Raw genomic sequence first — 12,063 nt, forward strand, 5'->3', positions numbered from 1 at the left:
ATCCACTGTCATTCGAATTGTTTTCTTCCTATAGGTAAGATGTTGTTTCTCTCTTGCTGCTTTCAAGATTTTTTTCTTTGTCTTTATATTTCTGAAGTTTGATTATGATGTATTTTGGCATGGGTTTTTTTAGGTTTATCTTGCTTGGGGTTCATTCAGCTTCTTGAATTTGTAGGTTTATGTCTTTTTGCCAAATCTGGAAATTTTTCATCCATTATGTCTTTGAATACGTCTTCAGCTCTGCCCTCTTTCTCTTTTCTTTCCAGGACTCTGTTGACATGATTGGTAGATCTTTTGTTATAGTTGCAAAGGTCCCTGAGGCTCTGTTCACTTTTTTGGGTCTATTTTCTCTCTGTTGTTCAGATTGGATAATTTCTATTGTTCTGTGTTCCAATTCAGTGATTCTTTTCTCTGTCCCCTCCACTCTGCTGTTGAGCCCATCTGTCGAGTTTTTGATTACAGTTATTGTATTTTTCAGTTCTAAAATTTCTATTTTGTTCTTCCTTATATTTTATTTCTTTGTTAAGATTTTCTATTTCTTTGCTGAGATTTTCTGTTTTTTCATTTGTTTCAAGTGTGTTTTTAATTGTCTGTTGAAGCATTTTTATGATGGGTGCTTTAAAATCATCATCAGATAATTCCCACATCTATATCATCTTGGTGTCTATTGATTGTCTCTTCTCATTCAAATGGAGATTTTCCTGGTTCCTGGTGTGACAAGTGATTTTTGATTGAAGCCTAGACATTTCCATGTTATGCTATGAGCCTCTGAGTTTTATTTAAATCTTCCATTCTAGCTGGTATACTGTGACACTGCTCCGGCAGGAAGAGGGTTTGGAACTGCCTCATTATTGACTGATGGGGTGAAAGTACAGATGCCTCACTCAGCTGTCCCCTCGTGAGAGTGGGCTTCTTGCTCCTGCTGGGCTCACATGGGAGTTCCATCTCCCCATGGATATCCTCCTCTCTGGGAGGGGTGAGAGTGCCTTGTTACTGTTCCCCATATGGCTTCCATTGACACAGTGGGGATTGACCTCATTACTTTTGGGTGGTGGTTAAAAGTCCTGGCTTCCCACTAGGGTTCGCTCTAGCAAGTAAAGGGAAGGGGGTACCTCATTACTTCTGGGTGGGAATCGAAGTCCAGGCTATCCATGTGACCTTTACTGACATTGCATGGGTTGGGGGCCTTGTTACCACAGAGTGAGAGTCCCTGCTCTCCACTTGGCTCTCTTTGATACCACCCAGGCAGGGGCTTTGGGATACCTCATCACAGGCTGGTAAGGGTGGAGTCTAGGCTCCGCGCCTGGTCTCTGCTCATACGAGTGGAGATGGGGCTGCAGTTTTTTCTGGGTGTTTGGCTGTAGTGGAGGGGTTGTCGTCTACAAGTTTCCTGTCTTGCTAGGCTGTGCCTTTCCTGGTCCTGTCACTAGGGGAGAGTTGACTTTTGTCAGGGCTTTAAAAATGCTGTGCCTGTTGGTGTTTGCTGGTTCTCCAGCACTAGGAATATATGAGGCATTAAAGAAAACCCAGAAGAGAAAAACTTATTGCTGTGTTGTTCCTCAGGTCCCAAGGTCCCTAACCAATCTGCTTCCTTCTCTCCTCCTTTCAGAATCTTCTTGTGTTTGCCTTATATGTGATGTCCAGGGTTCTTAGTTGGGTTTGGCAGGATGAATGGGGGAAAGTACTCCTGTTCCATCTTTTCAGAAGCTGAAGTCTTGAGTTGATTTTTATATATGATGTGAGGTAAAGGTTGAGGTTCTTTTGACCCTCCTATCCATGGGTATCCATTTGTTTCATTGCAGTTTATTGAAAAGGCTATCCTTTTTTGGGGGTGGTGGAGGAAGATGGGCCCTGAGCTGACATCTGTGCCAGTCTTCCTCTATTTTGTATGTGGGACATCACCACAGCATGGCTTGATGAGCAGTGTGCAGGTCCGCACCTGGGATATGAACCTGTGGCCCCTGGGCCACTGAAGCAGAGCACGTGAACTTAACCAGTATGCCACCAGGCTGACCCCAGGGCTATCTGTTTTTTGTTGGATTAATTACTTTGGCACTTTTGTCACAAATCAATTGATTGGTGTTACTTCATTTCAGGTAAAGTTTCTGGGGTTACAGTTTTAATGGTAGTTCTATTACATTGTTTATTTTTGTTTTTCCGACATTCCAAATATTAGATCTTCTTTGCCTGTCTTCTGCATAACTTTCTCTCTGATCCTTTTGAAAACTCATTCCTTAGTTTGCATTTTTCCTTTTGGCTCATTTCACTCCCTTGCAATACTTTCGGTCACATCTGTTTCCCTTGTACTGCTTGTGGTTTCTGAGACTATTTTATCTTTTTTCAGTCTCCCTCCTGAGTTTGTTCAGTTCTCATTTCACGCCTCCTAGTTGTCCATGCATTTTTATTTTGAGCTTTTGAATCTGATCTGTGGTGTTTTTTTCTTATTAACAATTGCTTGTTTAATTATATTTAATTCATGTTGGAAGGTTGTGTTATAGCTTTTCTCTGCTTTGCAGTTGTTTTTTGTGGAGTACTTTGACTAGCTGAAAAGTTTTCAGTCTTTCTTTCCATTTTCTTATGGTAGAAGCTTTGTATGGATGTTGGGTTCCTTTTTCTGAAAATGAGGAAGTGTGTTAAATTTTCCTGGACCAGCTGTCACATGTGATTTTGTGGAGAGTGTGTGTATGGGGGTGGGTTGGGCAGCTCACTTGCTTTCTGGTTCAAGAACACCCTCTTCTATTAGTACCATGATATTCAGTTTCTTTACTCAGTGATGCCTTGGGGGGAGTGTCTGTCTAGCTATGATTCTATGATAATACCTTATCTCTGGAGGACCCTGGACCTTAGCCACTTGTTTCTTTCCCTCTATCACTAAGCCACCAAAGGTACCTCTCCCTTTCAAGTATCTTTTTCTCCAGAAGCAGTCATCCCAAGGTTGCCACCTCCAGTCCCATGTACTTTCCAAGCCCTTCCTTTCAAGCCCCCAGGAGCAGTGCTCTGATCCACTAGGTCTCAGACCTGTACTCAGTATTTGTAGGGTAGGGCCCGCTTTTCTGTGGATGAACACTAGTCGGCGTTGTCCATGTTCCACCAACACTAGGATCCTGCTGCACTCTCCCTCTTCCACACAGTCCCTGCCTGATTCTGCAGGTCTCAGAGGTCTGTTTCCTCACTTACATGTAAATACAAGTTTGTAGGTTTCTTATTTCCCATATGCTGTAGGTGTGGACTGTGGGTGATTTTATTACCTCTCCTTATTGACCATATGGTTTATGGAAGCTATGGGGAGAAATTTGAGTGTGAGTGACTGCCATTATCTATGAGAGCCAGCCTCTTATCTTTTTAGTTTCTGCTGGATTTGTAGTTATGGCCACTATTACATTTCTGATTTCTTTCCTTCCTTCCTTCTCTCCATTATTCCCTCCTTCTCTCCTTCCTTTGATAAACCATTTTTTCCCTAAAAGTTTGTCTATTTAAGTAGACTATCAAAGTCTCGATCTTTGGCTTTCTTTTTTTTTTCCCCCAATATCACTCTTTTGTGTGTGTGTGTGTGTGAGGAAGATTGGCCCTGAGCTAACTAACATCCATTGCCAATCTTCCTCTTTTTGCTTGAGGAAGATTGTCACTGACTTAACATCTGTGCCAGTCTTCTTCTTTTTGCTTGAGGAAGATTGTTGCTGAGCTAACATCTGTGCCAATCTTCCTCTATTTTATGTAGGGTGCCACCACAGCATGGCTTGACAAATGGTGCTAGGTCTGCACCCAGGATCTGAACCTGCAAACCCTGGGCCACCCGAGCAGAGCACACGAACTTAACCGCTACGCCAATTGGCCGGCTCCCAATCTTTGGCTTTCTTGATCTTCTCTATTGTATCTTTTTTTCTCCTGTTTCACTAATTTCTTTTCTTATTTATTATTTCCTTTCTTCTACTTTCTTTATCGTTATTGTAATATTCTTTTTCCCATTTATTAGTTGCATACTCAGCTCATGATATTGAAGTCTTTCCTACTTTGCTAATAATGTGTTTAAGGCTTTAAGTTTCACCCTAAGAATTATTTTAGCTGTGTCTTACATGTTTCAAAACATTGTTATTTTTTAGTTTTAAATCTTTTTCCAAGTTTCATTCGTGATTTCTTATTTGATCCATGAGTCCTTTGTAAGTATGTTTTTGAATTTCCAAAGACAGAGGTTTCTTAGTGTGTTTTTAAAATTTTTGTTTTTGCTTTTTTTTTCTTTTGCTATTGATTTCATTATTCCTTCTTGTATTTCATCACTCTTTGTATTTCAGATCACCCATTTGGCTTTTTTGTTCCTTCCGCTTGAAGAACATCTTTTCTTATTTCTTTTAGTGAGATTTGATGACAGTAAATTCTCTCAGTTTGCTTGAAAAATCTTTATTTTGCCATTGTTTGTGAGAAGCAGTTTCACTTTGTATGGAATTCTAGTTTGTTAGACACTTTCTCTCAGCACGTTGACGCCGTTCCCATCTTCTCCTGCGGTTTCCATGGAGGAACTGCCATTCGTCTAATTGTTCCTCTCTGTGGCTCTGTCTTCTCCCTACTGCTGCTTACATGAAAACCTTTTTATTATGGAAAATTAAAACACTGAAATCAGAGACACAAGTATAATGAACACTTGTATTTCTGTCACCAGCCCGCAAGAGTTATCCATCTTTTGCCAATCTTGTTTCTCTTGTATGTTTTCTTTGGTATGTTATTTTAGGTACAGTCATGCATTGCTTAACGTTCTGAGAAATGTGTTGTTAGGAGATTTTGTTGTTATGTGAACATCACAGAGTGTGCTGACACAAACCTAGATGGTAGAGCCTACTATACACCTAGGCTCTATGGTGCTAATCTTATGGGACCACTGTTGCATGTGTGGCCCATTAGTTGACCAACGTGTCGTTATGTGGCACATGACTATAGAACTGTCTTTAAACATCTCTAACAATTAAGGATTTAACAACTTCAGTAGCCTATTATTTCACCTAGCAATATTGATAATAGTTCATTAATGTTATCTAATACTTACCCAAGTTCAAATTTTACCAATTATCTTAAAAATTGCTTTTTACAGTTGTTTTGTTTGAATCAAGATCCAGATAAGATTTACTCATTTGACTTTGCTTAGTCTGTCTACGTCTCTTACTCTATAACAGTTTCTCCCCTGTTTTTTACACATTCCATTTATTTGTTGAAGAAACCATGTCATTTGTCCTGTAGAATTTCCCACCTTCTGGGTTTGGTTGATTGCCTCATGGTGTCATTGAGCGTGTTCCTCTATCCTCAGTGCCTCCTGTTAACTGGTAACTCGATCTAGAGCAGGCCTCTGAACCCTGGCATTATTGACATTGTTGTTGGCGGCTGTCTTGTGCATTTTAGGATGTTAGCAGCATCCTTGGCCTTTATTCTTTAGTAGCACCCGGTAGTTGTGACAACCAAAAAATGTCTCCAGACATTGCCAAATAATCCCTAGGAGGCAAAAATCTCTCTTGTTTGCGAACCACAGATCTAGAGATTTGATTGGAGTCAAATTAACTCTTTTGAGAGCTTCTTAGGTGGTAGTATAGACTTCCTATTGCATTACGTTGGTGTTACGTAATGCCTAGTGTTTTCCTTTTGGTGATGTTAAGCTTGATCAGTGGGCTTGGCCTCATTCATCCTTGTCCTCCACTAGCCTTTCCCTAATGGTTTTAGCGCACACTCATGACTGTCACCTAGATCTGTGATTGTATTAGGCGTCACAAAATGATGGATGTATAATCTTAACATTCTTTCTGCATTTGTTATTTTGACTTTTTCTGTAAGGAAGAACTTACTCATCAGCTGTTTGGTTACCCTGAAATACAGTTTGTATTTGTATTAAGCAAGACACATGCTTAATTCTGTCCCTCATTTGTGTGTGAGCTTTCAAAATAGTGAGTTGGTGCCCTTAGAAGTCCCAATATGACCAATGAGAAATTTAAGAAATTATTATGAATTTTTGGATTTTAATGCATTTGATGTGTTTAAGTCCTTTGAACTCACTCTTACTTTTCATGCCCACATTACCCATCTTTGATCAGCGGGAGCCCCTGGAAGTCGGCTTTTGTGACCTCCTCACGCCTGTGGTCATCTTGGACAGCTTTCCGGTTCTCATCTATGACAGCAATTCCCGGATCATTGTGTACTTTTCCTGCCCAAGACCTGGAATCAGCCTTTTCTCTAAGAAGACCTGTGTGCTGCACACTGGCTATTCCTATAGGTTTCCTTCCCTACTTCAGTGGGCTTTTTGCCCACAGTGGCCTCGCCTTTAGCTCTTCTTCAGAGGACCGCCCTCGACTGTGGTGGTGCTTTGCCAATGCATGCAGAGGATGGGCAGTGAAAGTATGTGACAGTTCACAGCCCCCAGGTGGGCCCAGCCAACGAAGGAAGGGCCAGGGAGTGTGACAGCCAGCCCTTTGGCTTTGAGTCAGGACAACATTGAGGTTTAATTCAGACTCCAGAGCTCCCCGTGGGAGCAGGCTGACCCTACTGTTGCAAAGCTTCTTTGGCTTCTTTCTCTTCCCTCTTTGGCTTTCTTGCTCCCTCCAGTTTCTTCTGGGAGTATGTCCTCAATCAGTCAGTTGCACATGGACCCTCATCTCATGCTCTGCTTCTGTAGAACCTGGTATGAGATGCTGTGGCTCCTTTGATGAGAAATGATATTTATTTATAATGTGGTCTTGGCTACTGGGTGTTTATTGCTTTTAGGCTTTTCAGGACTTTGTTTTTCTTTTTAAAGAGAAGAATATATCATGTGTTCTTTTGGCTTCTGTAATTTAAATGTAAGATTATAGGATTTTTATCTAACTTCTTTGATTTTGTATTTGTATCTCTTTTCTCTTATCCTGAAAATTTTGTCTTTTTATGTTTTTAAGAGAAGTTTTAGTTCATAGTTAAAATTAAGCAGAAAGTATAGAGATATGCCATATGCTCCCTGCTCCTGCACACACACAACCTGCCCCACCATTAACATGCCCACACCAGAGTGGTACATTTGTTACACTCGATGAGCCTATGTCATACGTCATTGTCACCCAAAGTCCATAGGTTATGTTAAGGTTCACTCGTGGTGTTTCACAGTCTAAGGGTTTGGACAAATGTATAATGACATGTATCTACCAGTATAGTATCAAACGGAATAGTTTCACTGCCCTAAAATTCCTTCTTTTTGTCTTTTTACTTTGCTGAATCTGTTTCTTAAATGGTGTTGTTTAAAAAATTGTGTTTTCTAATTATTTGCTCCTACTATGTAGAAATAGAAGCAGTTTTTGTCTGTTGATTTTGTGTCCAGCCACAGAGTTGCCAAACTCTTTTGTTACTCTAAATAATGTTTTGTAGATTATTTTGTTTTCTATGTAGACACAGTTGTACTGCCTATGAATATATAATATTTGACCCATGAACTCTGAAGTCTGTTTTTCAATTTCCAGGTGTAAAATTTAAATCTTAATTATCCTTCTGTTTCTTATTACTGCCTTAACTTCTAACTTAATTGCACTGTGATTAGAGAATATGACCTGTATGATGGTTTCCTTTGAGATGTACTTAGGATTGCTTTGTGGCTTAGCATGTGGTCAACTTTTGTAAAAGTACCATGTGTGCTTAAAAGCAATATGTTTTCTCTAATTTGGGGAACACTGAGATTTTTATATTTGTCTGCTAAATCAAATTTGTTAGTTGCATTGCTAAATATGCTATATATTCACTAATATTTTGCCTGATTGGTGCATCGCTAATTGAGAGAGGTGCATTGAAACCTCTTTCTCTCCATAGACCTGTCAGCTCCTGCTTTGTAGATATATTTATTTATTTAATGCAGTTATTTTGAAGAGTTTGAAGCATGCAGCTCCATACAGAAAACAGTCTAACAGATGACCAAGTACTAGTGCACATTTCCTGAGCTACTAACCATGTTTTTCTGAATCTCTTCTGTGGGGCTTTTTCTTTTATTTCTTCTTCAGAAAAAAAACCTTTCTATTAAAATATATGTGTTTGATTTCTGTAGTTTAAGCTACTTTATGTATGTTTAATATTGTTATGTCTTATTGGAGCTTAACCTTTTGTCATCTTGTGGTGATCCTCTTTAATAATTATTTTTTTCTTAAAGTGTATTTTTCTCATGTGAATATACATATTCACTGAGCTTTTTTCTTTTTAAAGAATCATTTGCCAGGTGAATCTTTTTCCATCTTATGACTTTCAACCTTTATATGGCCTTATATTTTAAGCTTATCTTTTGGAAACTACATATAACTGTATTTTTAAAAAATCCAGCTGGATAATCTATATCAATTAATAGCCAGGTTCAGTCTGCTTATATTTATTGTGATTATCAGTTTACTTGGACTTGCTTCATCCATTTTGGCTTGTGACATTTGCTTCATTTTTTCCTATGCTTTTTTTCTCCTTTCCTTCTTTTTTAACGTTGCCTAATTGGTTGTTTATTTGCTTACATATCACATTTTCCCCTCTACTGGTTTAAAAACTATGAATTCTATTTCTGTTTTTTAGTGGTTATCCTTGTAATTCTAACGTGTGTGCAGAACAAAATCTACAGTTATTTGTTATATTAAGTCCTTTGAACTGCAGCTCCAACCACGTCTCTCCCAGGTTCCTTGTTATTGTCGTCCCACATTTCAGTCCTGTTTCTAAGCTCACAAAATAGATATTATTCTCATTTGGACTTTATAGGTACTATATTTATTTAGATTTACCAGTTTCTTGGCTTACTAATTTTTTGGCTTACCTTTTGTTGCATCTCAGACCTTCCTTTAATGTCATTTTCCATCTTCCTGAAGTACAGACATTCCTGCTGTAACATGATATATGTATTCCTGAAAATGCCGTGGACCGAAAATAAGAGGCCTTGTAGAAAAAATAGGGTTAAGAGCAAATGATTTAAGATCGATGCAACTCTGTAACCAGAACACTAATAAAAACAAGAACAATCCTGATAAAAAGGAAGAGCAAAGTTAAATCTGTATTGGCTTTTCCACCCAGTATCAAGCCTTCAACCCTGCTTTCTCCTTTGAGGTGAGGCCAGCCTCATCTTGCGCGTGTGCAGCAATGACTGGAGGGGAATTCATCGTAACTGACTAAGGGGCTCACTTCTCTGTTCTTCTCCCCTCTCTGAGATTTTGCCCCTCATTCCCAGATACCATGTCATCCTCTAACTCCAAGCTTTTTCTCCTCTTCCTGGTAAGAGGGTTGCTTTCTGCTTGGGTTCTGTTTCCTTGCAGTGCAAATAGGAAAATGGCCTCGGGAAAAGTTGGGGTGCCAGGGTTGTCACCCCCTGTGCTTCCCTCCTCCCAGGGATTGTAGCTTCTCAGGATCTGTCCATCTTGATTGGTTCCCAGTGCCTTTAAACAGTTATGTTTTTTATTTTGTTCAGCTTTATAGTTGTTTTCAGTGAGAGAATGAGTCCATTTTAAGTGTCTCTGTCACAGGCTGTTGAAATGCTGGGTCAATTTTGTAGACTTTTATGGCTTGTTAATTTTTTCAAGGTTTGTTTTTTAATTTCTTTACATATTTGTATTCAGTTTTTATATTCCTCATCTGAAAATTCTCGTATCTGAAGTCCATGGAGAGTGTAAAGCTATTACTGTTTCTGCTGTCTTTCTCTCATGGTGATCTTGAGTCCTTGTTTGTTTGGTGATATTTATTATTTTGAGTTCCTATATTATTGACCCTAATCTACCCTTTCTCAACTGGGGTTTTGTGAGATAAGCCCTGCAGAAAATGAATTAGTCAACTCCTTTTTTAATTCTCCTAAGGATGGTACGTAGCTAGTGCCGTTCTAAGTGTATAGGAGAGAAAGTCTTTCTATACTATGCATGTCTTTGGACATTAGGGCTTACATTCTCCTCAAGTTGAGAAGGGTTGCCTTAATCTCTGGGGTCTCTGTGGGCCAGATGAGGGATGTTTTGTCGGAGAGGAGTGATATTTGCTTTCCCAGAAGGCCAGGGCTCTAGCAGTCTGGGCTCACTGTAGCCCTTGTGAGGGAGCAGTTTCCCAAGAAGCCGTGTTCATCTTCCCTACCTTGTGGTGAGCCCACGGCACGGGGTTCTGTCCCGGCATTTGTAGATCGTGTGCCCACAGGGGATTCCTCAGCTCAGCCTCAGTTTCTTAATCTGAAAAATGCAGGTAATAATACATGCCAGTGAGTGCTCAGAGGATCAAGCATCTGGACCACGCCCAACACTGTTTCTGGGGAATGTTCTCTTCTGCTCCATACTCACCCTCTGTGTCTGGCCATCTTGCTTGATTATCTTCTGTTTCAATGGTTTAATTTTTGTTACTGTCAAGTCTTTTTTTTTTTTAAATGAACTGCTTCCAACAATGAGTTTACTTAGTCTCCTCAGTTTTCATTTTGGTCTTCTCCCCACTTTTTTTTTGGTCTGCTTTGATTTAATTGATGATTTTTGTTGTTGTAGTAAATCTGTTTCAGGAGAAGTATTTCCATCCAGGCTCTGGCATCTTTGTTCCACTTTTTTTTGAGCAGCAAAATTCTTCATTGAGTCCATATTGGTTCTTTTCTCCCAGTTTACTTATTCTTGGGTTTGCTTTACTGTTATTGTGGAAGAGTCTGAAAAGCTGTGGTTTGAAAATAATAAATGTTTCTTAATTTAAACGTGATGCGTGCTCATCATGGAAAGTCATTTTAAATGTGAAAAGTAGAGTGAAGAGAATGACATCGCCATCAGAGATCTCCCCGGTTATCCTTGTCCAGGTGTCACTTCTTGTCCGATGCGTGTTATTTTTGTAGTTCAGCTCATCTGGGATATACGAGTATGTAGCCTGCCTTTTTTTGTTAACTTACCATATCATAAACTTCTTTTGTCATTTAAACTATTTGTAGGCATTTTTAATATCCATAGTATAATGCTTCATGTAAGTATTGCATACTTAGTCTATCTCCTATGGTTGTACATTTTATAATCTTTAGTTATTGTAAAAGAACTTGTAACAAACACTTCTGTGCATGTAGATTTTTGTGTGCATGCTTGATTTCCTTAGGAGATAATGCCCCACAAATTAAATCAACAGATAGAGGTTGTTAAGGCTTTAAGTAAGTCTTGCCCAGTTGCCTTCTAAGCAGATCATATATGTGCGCCTTCTGTAGGGAGACTCGACGGTACCGGGTGCAGGTAGGCTCACAGCCTAGGAGCCGTAAACCACTACCGCTGTGGCTTGCGCTGTTCTCGGATTCAGCTTGAGGCTTTTTTCTCTGGCCCAGCCGTTCTCTGCAGGACTTCAGAGTGGCCAGTGGTCAGGGGGAGAGGCCTGGAGCCTTGCTCTTCATGCAAGTTCTGGGGATAGCTAGCCTCACTTCAGCTGCCCTTGAACATCCTCTTTGCTTATATATATATATTTTTTTAAGAAGTAAAAATGCGGTACAACAGTGGGCATTGGCTCCACTTCACTGCACTATCTCCCTGGGCGTCTTTGAGTTCTCAGGAACTCTGTCACCCACAGAACTGAAATATACATTCGGATCGTTAAAAACGAAAAACTATCGTGAGAAAAATAGTATGCACAGATGACACAATCTACTTAAAAGGAACAAAGGTCATGGGCATTTTAATCTTGGGGAGTCTGATTTGCAGGAGCCAAGCCTGAGACAGGGGTGCTGAGAGAGCAGAGGATGAGCCTCAGGGAAGCGGGGGAGTGGGGAGGAGAGCCAGAGTGTGGACTGAGCAGCGCCTGCCTGCCTGCGAGCTGGCCGTGCCCTGCTCTGCAGTGCCTGGCAGACAGGGCCTTCGCTACGTCCTGGAGAGCATCCAGGCCAGGTTAGACTGGATCACCAGTTTCCAGAGAGTGTCTGTAGTCCAGGGCTGCCCCTGCTCCTCCCTGCACGTGGTGATTTTCTCTAGGAGTGTACGCTGAATGGGGGGAAGGGGGCCTGCTGGCCTTGGTCTTCGGGGCTGAGGGGACGTTAGCGTTCTTAGAACACCTAGACTAACGGCACCAGTGGAGGCAGAGGCGTCTGGAGCCAAGGGTGCAGTGCTTGGTGAAGTGAGGGGTGCGGAAGGCTCT

At 40.5% G+C, this 12,063-nt stretch overlaps 1 protein-coding gene across 10 annotated transcripts in view; it reads left to right on the top strand.

Annotated features, from left to right (window-relative positions):
- The window catches only part of CACNA1B (calcium voltage-gated channel subunit alpha1 B), a 198,330-nt gene that overhangs the window by 117,706 nt on the left and 68,561 nt on the right, over nt 1-12,063 (top strand). The window lies entirely within an intron of this gene.

The sequence above is a fragment of the Equus przewalskii genome, chromosome 26, assembly GCF_037783145.1.
Source record: "Equus przewalskii isolate Varuska chromosome 26, EquPr2, whole genome shotgun sequence".
Taxonomy (NCBI): domain Eukaryota; kingdom Metazoa; phylum Chordata; class Mammalia; order Perissodactyla; family Equidae; genus Equus; species Equus przewalskii.